The following is an 8,493-nucleotide window of genomic DNA, read 5'->3' on the forward strand; positions in this document are numbered from 1 at the left end:
AGGCAATTAGGGATGGGCAATAAATGCTGGCCTGGCCAGCATCGCCCACATCCCATGAATGAATAGAAAAAAAAGTTGAATTAAACCTAACGTCTACGTCACTGCTCTCAGGGTTGGTTATCTGGTATGAAAAGCTTTTCCCTGAAGGCAGAGGAACGATTTTCCATTATCGGAGGAACATTTGATTTTTAAGGTACAGAATGAAATTTGTATGACATTATCTGACTGGTTAAGATAGTTTGCGCTTATCTAAAAGAGTTGCCATTTAATATTATATGATCAAAAGAAATAGGAGCAGGAGTAGGCCATTCAGCCCCTTGAGCATTCATTAAGATCATGGCTGATCTGATTGTGGCCTTAACTCCACTTTCCTGCCTGCCCCCAAAACCCTTGACTCCCTCATAGATCAAAAATCTGTCTGACTCAGCCCTGAATATATTCAATGACCCAACCTCCACTCCAAAGATTAACCACCCTCTAAGAGACAAAATTCCACCTCATTTCTGTCTTAAAAAGGAGACCCCTTATTTTTAAACTGTGCCCCCTAGTTCTAGATTCCTCCACAAGGGGCAACATCCTTTCAGCATCTACCCTGTCAAGTCTCCACAGAATCATATATGTTTCATTAAGATCATCTCTCAATCTTCTAAACTCCACTGAGTATAGGCCCAATCTGCTCAACCTTTCCTCATAAAACAACCCGTTCATCCCAGGAATCAGCCTAGTGAAACTTCTCTGAACTGCTTCCAATGCAAGTATATCCCTTGTTAAAGTAAGGAGACCAAACCTGTGTGCAGTATTCCAGGTACAGACTTGCCAATGCCCTGTACAGTAGTAGCAAGACTTCCCTACTTTTATTTTCCATCGCCCTTGCAATAAATGCCAACATTTCATTTGCCTGTTCTTGCATGTTAACTTTTTGTGATTCATGTACTGTGACGGAAATCACACCGACCAAATGAAACATATTCATTTCGTCATACAGGACACTAGTTGAAACTTTTTTGCTGGATATTGCAAAGAACTTGTTTAAAAAACAGAACTGACCAGCTAAAAACATGGTTGCACATTTGCATTCTGAGAAGACAAGGACTAGCTGTGAGATCGTTGAATAGAGAGACAATGGGAGTGCTCACTGATTCAATGACCAAGATGGGTTTTGTCAATAGTGGTCAACATCCTTTGACTGTGTAAGAGCCAGAACTCCACCCCCACTGAGTGTATCTGGAAAGCTTTGAAATCCAACAACCCTCCAAGAAGCTGCTGTTTCAAACAAAGAGATGGTCATATGACCTACCTACTGACCAGACTGGGGCTTTTTTGAATTGTGCCTCACAGAAAGGAAACAGACTACAATTTGAAAAACAAGGAGAATGTCCCTCTCTCTCTGTCTCTCTCTCCAGCAAAATCCCAGGGACCCACAGTAGCAGCTTAAGCCTCAAGACTACAGACAGAGCACCTCTTCGGCCTTCTGGTACCAGAGAAGCAAGTCTGAAATTGTGCACCGGGCCCCAGCGAGTACTCCAGACCTTAACTTCAATCAAGGCCATTACATCAAAGAAAAAAGGCAATACCTGTATTCCATTTATTGCCAACTCGACTGCAACACCCACCCACCAACTCTTTCTTCCCCTCTGTATCTATTTGTGTGGGTGTGTGCCTCTTATTTGTATGCGGGCATGGTTGCGTCACGTATGTTTGTAATTTTAACCAAGTTAGAGTGATAAAGCTAATAAACTTACATCTTTCTTGTTTAAGCCTAAAAACAACCTGTCTGATTGGTTCATTTGCAATTGTAATGACAGTACAGTGTGCAAGAGCTCACTGAGTGTGATAAGCTAAAATCACTGTGTTTTAAAAGATAACCCCTGTTGCGGCCAAACCAGGAAAGGGGCAAGAGGGGAACCTGAGACCCCTTCCTCACCCGGTCGTAACAGTATGAAGACACCCAGATCCCTCTGTACCACTGCAGTCTGCAGTCTCTCTCCATTAAATAATATTTTGCTTTTCTATTTTTCTCACCAAAGTGGACAACCTCACATTTTCCCACATTATACTCCATTTGCCAAATTTTTGCCCACTCACTTAACCTATTTATATCCCTTTGCAGACACTTTGTGTCCTCCTCACAACTTGCTTTCCTACCTATCTTTGCATTGTCCACAAATTTGGCTGCAATGCACTCGGTCCCTTCATTCAGTCATTAATATAGATCATATATAGTTGAGGCCCCAGCACTGATCCCTGTGGCACTCCACTAGTTACAGTTTGCCAACTGAGGCTATAAAACTTAACATTTTAGGACACTAAAGCTCCTATTTAAAAAAATGTATAAACCTCACAGTGACTATAAGCATAGTTATCTACAAATACTATGAAACAAATTATTTTCCCTGTTAATATAACCTCCATAACCTATCCCTATCTCTGTAACTCTTCCAGCCCTGTAACCATCTGAGATCTCTGCATTCCTCCAACCCTGGCTTTTTTTTAATTCATCATGGAATGCGGGCGTCGCTGGCCAAGCCAGTATTTATTGCCCATCCCTAATTGCCCTTGAGAAGATGGTGGTGAGCTGCTTTCTTGAACTGCTGCAGTCCTTGGGATGCAGGTACACCAACAATGCTGTTAGGAAAGGAGTTCCAGGATTTTGACCCAGCGACAGTGAAGGAATGGCGATATAGTTCCAAGTCAGGATGGTATGTAGCTTGGAGGGAAACTTGCAGGTGGTGGTGTTCCCATGTATCTGCTGTCCTTGTCCTTCTAGGAGGTAGAGGCCACAGCTTTGGAAGGTGCTGTCGAGCCACTCTTGGTGATGGAAATTGAAGTCCCCCACCCAAATACATTCTGTGACCTTGCTACCCTCAGTGCTTCTTCCAATTGGTGTTCAACATGGAGAAGCACTGATTCATCAGCTGAGGGAGGGCAGTAGGTGGTAATCAGCAGGAGGTTTCCTTCCCCATGTTTGACCTGATGCCATGAGACTTCATGGGGTCCAGGAGTCAATATTGAGGACTTCCAGGGCAACTCCCTCCTGTATACTGCTGTGCTGCCACCTTTGGTGGGTCTGTCCTGCCAGTGGGACAAGACATACCCAGGAATGGTAATGGTGATGTCAAAGCATTCTGTAAGGTATGATTCCATGAAGATGACTATGACAGGCAGTTGCTTGACTAGTCTGTGGAACAGCTCTCCCAATTTTGGCTCAAGTCCCCAGATGTTAGTAAGGAGGACTTTACAGGGTTGACAGGGCTAAGTTTGCCATTGTCATTTCTAGTTTGGTTGATGCCAGGTGGTCTGTTCAGTTTCATTCCTTTTCTTAGGCCTTACAGAAGTTTGATACAACTAAGTGGCTTGCTCAGCCATTTCAGAGTCAACCACATTGCTGTGGGTTTGGAATCACATGTAGGCCAGACCAGGTAAGGACAGCAGACTTCTTTCGCGAAAGAACATTGGTAAACAATATGGGTTTTTACAACAATCGACAATGGTCACCATTAGACTAGTTTTTTAATTCCATATTTATTAATTGAATTAAAATTTTACCATCTGCCATGGTGGGATTCAAGCCCCTGTCCCCAAAGCATTAGCCTAAGCTTCTGGTTTAGAAGTCCAGTGACATTACCACTATGTCACTGTCTCCCCAACTGCTATTTCCTTTGCCTCACCATTGGTGGCGGCACCTTCAGCTGCCTCGGCCCTGAGATCTGGAATTGCCTGATGAAACCTTTCCACTTCTTTCTCTTTCTCCTCCATTATGATGCTAAACCTACCCTCAACTATCCTAATACCTCCTTCCTTGGCTTGGTGTCAATTTTTGTCTGAGTACACACCTGTGAACATATGATTCTTTAGAAGGAACTATATAAATGCAAGTACTTGTCAACTGAAGAGTTTAGAAAGGGTGTCAAGACCTTGGAGAGGGTGCAGAGGAGATTTATCAAAATAATATCAGAAATGAGGAACTTCAATTACGTGGAGAGACTGGGAAAACCTAGAGGGAGATTTAATAGAGGTGTTCAAAATCATGAATGTTATTGATAGAGTAAATAAAAAGAGACTATTTATGTTGTGTTGTAGTGTTTTGAAATTGCAATTGCATTGTGCAGTGTTTACTCTAGAGGCTGCTGTAGAACACACATGCTAGCAAAGGGAAAGTGAAACCAAAACAGAATAAAGAAGAAGCCTTTATGTTCAACAGCCTGCTGCTTCTGTCTCAGTCTTTGGCTCATATCCTATCCTAAACTCAGCTAAACCTCACTCCAGTCCCGAGGACATCACAGTTTCCTTTGGCAGGAGGATCAGTAACCAGAAGACACTGATATAAGATAATTGACAAAAGAACGAGAGGGGAGATGAGGACAATTTTTTTACATAGTGAGTTGTTATGATCTGGAATGCACTGCCTGAAAGGGCAGTGGAAGATTTCAGAAGTGAGTTGGATAAATACTTGCTGGGGAAAAAAAATTGCTGGAGAAGGAGGAGGCGGGGTGGTGGGTAGTGAAACTAATTGGATAGCTCTTAGAGACAGCCAGCATAGATTGCTGCATTTCCTACATGACAACAGTGACTGCACTTCTAAAGTTCCTAACTGGCTGTAAAGTTGAAAGTGTATGGGAAAGGTGCACAGCAGGATCCCACAAGCAGTAATGTGATAGTGATAGAACCATAGAAAAATTACAGCCAGAAAGAGGCCATTCAGCCCATCGTGTCTGCGCTGGCTGAAAAAACTAGCCGCCCAATCTAATCCCACCTTCCAGCACCTGGTCCATAGCCTTGCAGGTTACAGCACTTCAGGTGCATGTCTAGGTACCTTTTAAATGAGTTGAGGGTTTCTGCCTCCACCCCCAATCCGGGCAGTGAGTTCCAGACACCTACCACCCTCTGGGTGAAAAAGTGTTTCCTCATGTCCCCTCTAATCCTTCTGCCAATCACCTTAAATCTGTGCCCCCTGGTAATTGACCTCTCTGCCAGGGGAAACAGGTCCTTCCTGTCTACTCTATCTAGGCCCCTCATAATTTTGTACATCTCAATTAAGTCACCCCTCAGCTTCCTCTGTTCTAAGGAAAACAACCCTAGCCAATCCAATCTTTCCTCATAGCTGCAACTTTCAAGCCCTGGCAACATTCTTGTAAATCTCCTCTGTACTCTCTCCAGAGCAATTATGTCCTTCCTGTAATGTGGTGACCAAAACCGTACGCAATACTCCAGCTATGGCCGAACCAGCGTTTTATACAGTTCCAGCATTACATCCCTGCTTTCGTATTCTATACCTGAGCCAGTAAAGGAAAGCATTCCATATGCCTTCTTCACCACTCTATCTCCCTGTCCTGCTACCTTCAGGGATCTGTGGACATGCAGTCCAAGGTCTCTCACTTCTTCTATCAATATCCTCCCGTTTATTGTGTTTTCCCTCACTTTGTTTGTCCTCCCCAAGTGCATTACCTCACACTTCTCCAGACTGAATTCCATTTGCCACATTCCTGCCCACTCAACCAAACCATTGATATCTTTCTGGAGTCCACAGCTATCCTCTTCACTATCAGCTGCACAACCAATTTTTGTGTCATCAGCAAATTACCCAATCATGCCTCCCACATTTAAGTCCAAATTCTTAATATATACCACAAACAGCAAGGGACCCAACACCAACAACCCTGTGGAACGCCACTGGAAACAGCTTTCTATTCGCAAAATCATCCGTCGACTACTACCCTTTGTTTCCTGTCACTGAGCCAATTCTGGATCCAGCCTGCCACCTTTCCCTGTATCCCATGGGCTTTCATTTTCCTGACCAGTCTGCCATGAGGGACCTTGTCAAATGCCTTATTAAAATCCATGTAGACCACATCCATTGCACTACCCTCATCAATCCTGCTTGTTACTTCCTCAAAAAACTGAATCAAATTAGTAAGACACGACCTTCCCTTGACAAATCCATGCTGACTATCCCTGATTAATCTGTGCCTTTCTAAGTGGCTGCTTAACCTGTCTCAGAATTGATTCTAATAATTTACCCACCACTGAGGTCAGACTGACCGGCCTATAATTATTTGGCCTATCCCTCGCACCCTTTTATAAACAATGGTACAACGTTCACAGACCTGCAATCCTCCGGTACCTTACTCGTATCCAGTGTGGATTTGAAGATGATTCTCAGCGCATCCGCTATTTCCTCCCTGGCTTCCTTTAACAGCCTGGGATGCAATCCATCCGGCCCTGGCAATTTATCCACTTTCAAAGATGTCAGACCCTCGAGTACTTCCTCTCTCATTATGCTTATCCTATCTAATATTTCACACTCCTCTTTTACTACAATGTCTGATCAAATCATCTGTTTTGGTAATGTTGGTTAAGGGGTAAATATTGACCAGGAAAAAAATCCCCTGTTCTTCAAAATAGTTCCATGGGATATTTTACATCAACTTGAAAGGGAAGATGGTGTCCTCAGTTTAATATCATCTCTGCAAGACAGCACCACCGACAGTGCAGCAAACACTTTATCCTGCACTGGGTATATCAGTCTGGACTATGTGTTTAAGTCTCTGCAGGGAGATTTAAACCCACAGCCTTCTAAGTTAGAGGTAAGAATGCTACCCACTGATACACATCTGACACCAGTGATGCTAATCTAATGAATATCTAATGGATATTCAGTTCCAATAATTGTAATGCCAGTCCAGAGTTATTCACAGCCTTGAACCATGAAAGGGAATTAGCCATCTCCCCATGTGTTTACAGGAGACAGAAAGTGCACTGTGACCATGCAACACCTGTGTTTCACACAAGGTCACAGGCAATTGCAAGGATGAAAAGACAGTTTTCAAATACTGCCATTCAGAAGATGATCATTCCACTGATCATGTGCTACAATTCCAGTGTAAAGTTGGCAGGATTAGAAACACCAAGTTAGGATGTTTCTCTTTGTCACTGACAGAATGACTACATACACTGATCTTAAATGTCCAATATATCTTGATAGCAATTGAAAAAAAATGTCTGACTTTAGATACCTTAACAGTTATTAAAAGATAAAATGTTAAAAGGAATCAGAGAATGTTGTAATAATCAAGAGTACCAATGTGCAGCTAAACAAGTGCAACATTGAGAGAGAGGGTATGTGGACAGAACTATTACATAAGACAGATACATATGCTGTTGGTGCCACCTTGAGTATTTATTGGAGTAAGTAATGAAATTGTTGAAACAGCAGTATGATTTATTGAATTTCTGAAATCTTTAGGCTTCATTAGCACTGATTTAATGCATTAAGATCATAACTCGCTCCTAAATCAGTCCTCAGTGCCCCAGACGTGTTTAGCTTTCAGCTGTTGTTTAATTTCAATTATATTACTTAATGCTGTCCCAAATTATTTGTTAACTGCCCGGCTTTGAGTTTCACACACGATGTGGATACAGAACCCAAACTATGCCAACAGACAAAATCAGACCATAAATGCAAAGTTAAGTTCCAGGCTAACACTCCCAGTGAAGTACTGAGGAAATGTTGCAGTGTTGGCGGTACCGTTTTTCGGAGGACACGTTAAACCAACGCCCCCATCTGCCTTCCCATGTGGCTATAAAAGATCCCACAGCACTATTCAAAGAAGAGCAGGGAAGTTCTAGCAGGTCAGCTATTCTGTGACCTTGTCCTATCTACACCTTCTCCTTTGTTATCTCTTGCCCCACCCCTGCTTTATTTGCTTAACACCTTTTACATTTCTAATATTTGCCAGTTCTGAAGAAGGGTCACTGACCTGAAACGTTAACTCTGTTTCTCTCTCTACAGATGCTGCCAGAGCTGCTGAGTATTTCCAGCATTTCTTGTTTTTATTTCAGCTTTCCAGCATCTGCAGTATTTTGCTTTTATCATAGCAGGGAAGTTCTCCCTGGTTTCCTGGTCAATTTTTACCACTCATTCAGATTATCTGTTCATTATGTCATTGCTGTTTGTGGGATCTTGCTGTATGCAAATTGGCTGCCGTGTTTCCACATTACAGCAGTGACTCTGCTTCAGAAAGTACTTCGTTGGCTGTCAAGTGCTTTGGAACATCCTAAGTTTGTGAAAGATGCTTTATAAATGCAAGTCTTTCTTTTCAGTAAGAATCAGCCATTTACAATCCATTGACCTGTTGTCACCAACACAGCTGTGATGTGAAACAATTCCAATTCCAAAACCCCTCAAACAAGCAAGCATACAGAAAAGAGTAACCCCAAGGGGTCACTAATAAGCCACTGTCCTTCGTGAGAGCCTACATTGTTATTGTCTCATCACATTCAGCTACCTGTCAGTGATGGATGGTGAGTTTACATACTTCCTATTTTTGGAAGCCTATATCATTGGCGTTTGAGAGTGACTAGCTGTATATAGACCTTGTTGACTTTGTTAATGGCATCATGATGCAGGCCATTGAGGGTAACGTAATCACCTCATTTGTCATTAATTGCAAGAAAGAGCTTAAAATTCATGTGTGGAGCCGGCTGTGGTGCTCA

This window comes from Heterodontus francisci, chromosome 14 (assembly GCF_036365525.1).
Source record: "Heterodontus francisci isolate sHetFra1 chromosome 14, sHetFra1.hap1, whole genome shotgun sequence".
Taxonomy (NCBI): Eukaryota; Metazoa; Chordata; class Chondrichthyes; order Heterodontiformes; family Heterodontidae; genus Heterodontus; species Heterodontus francisci.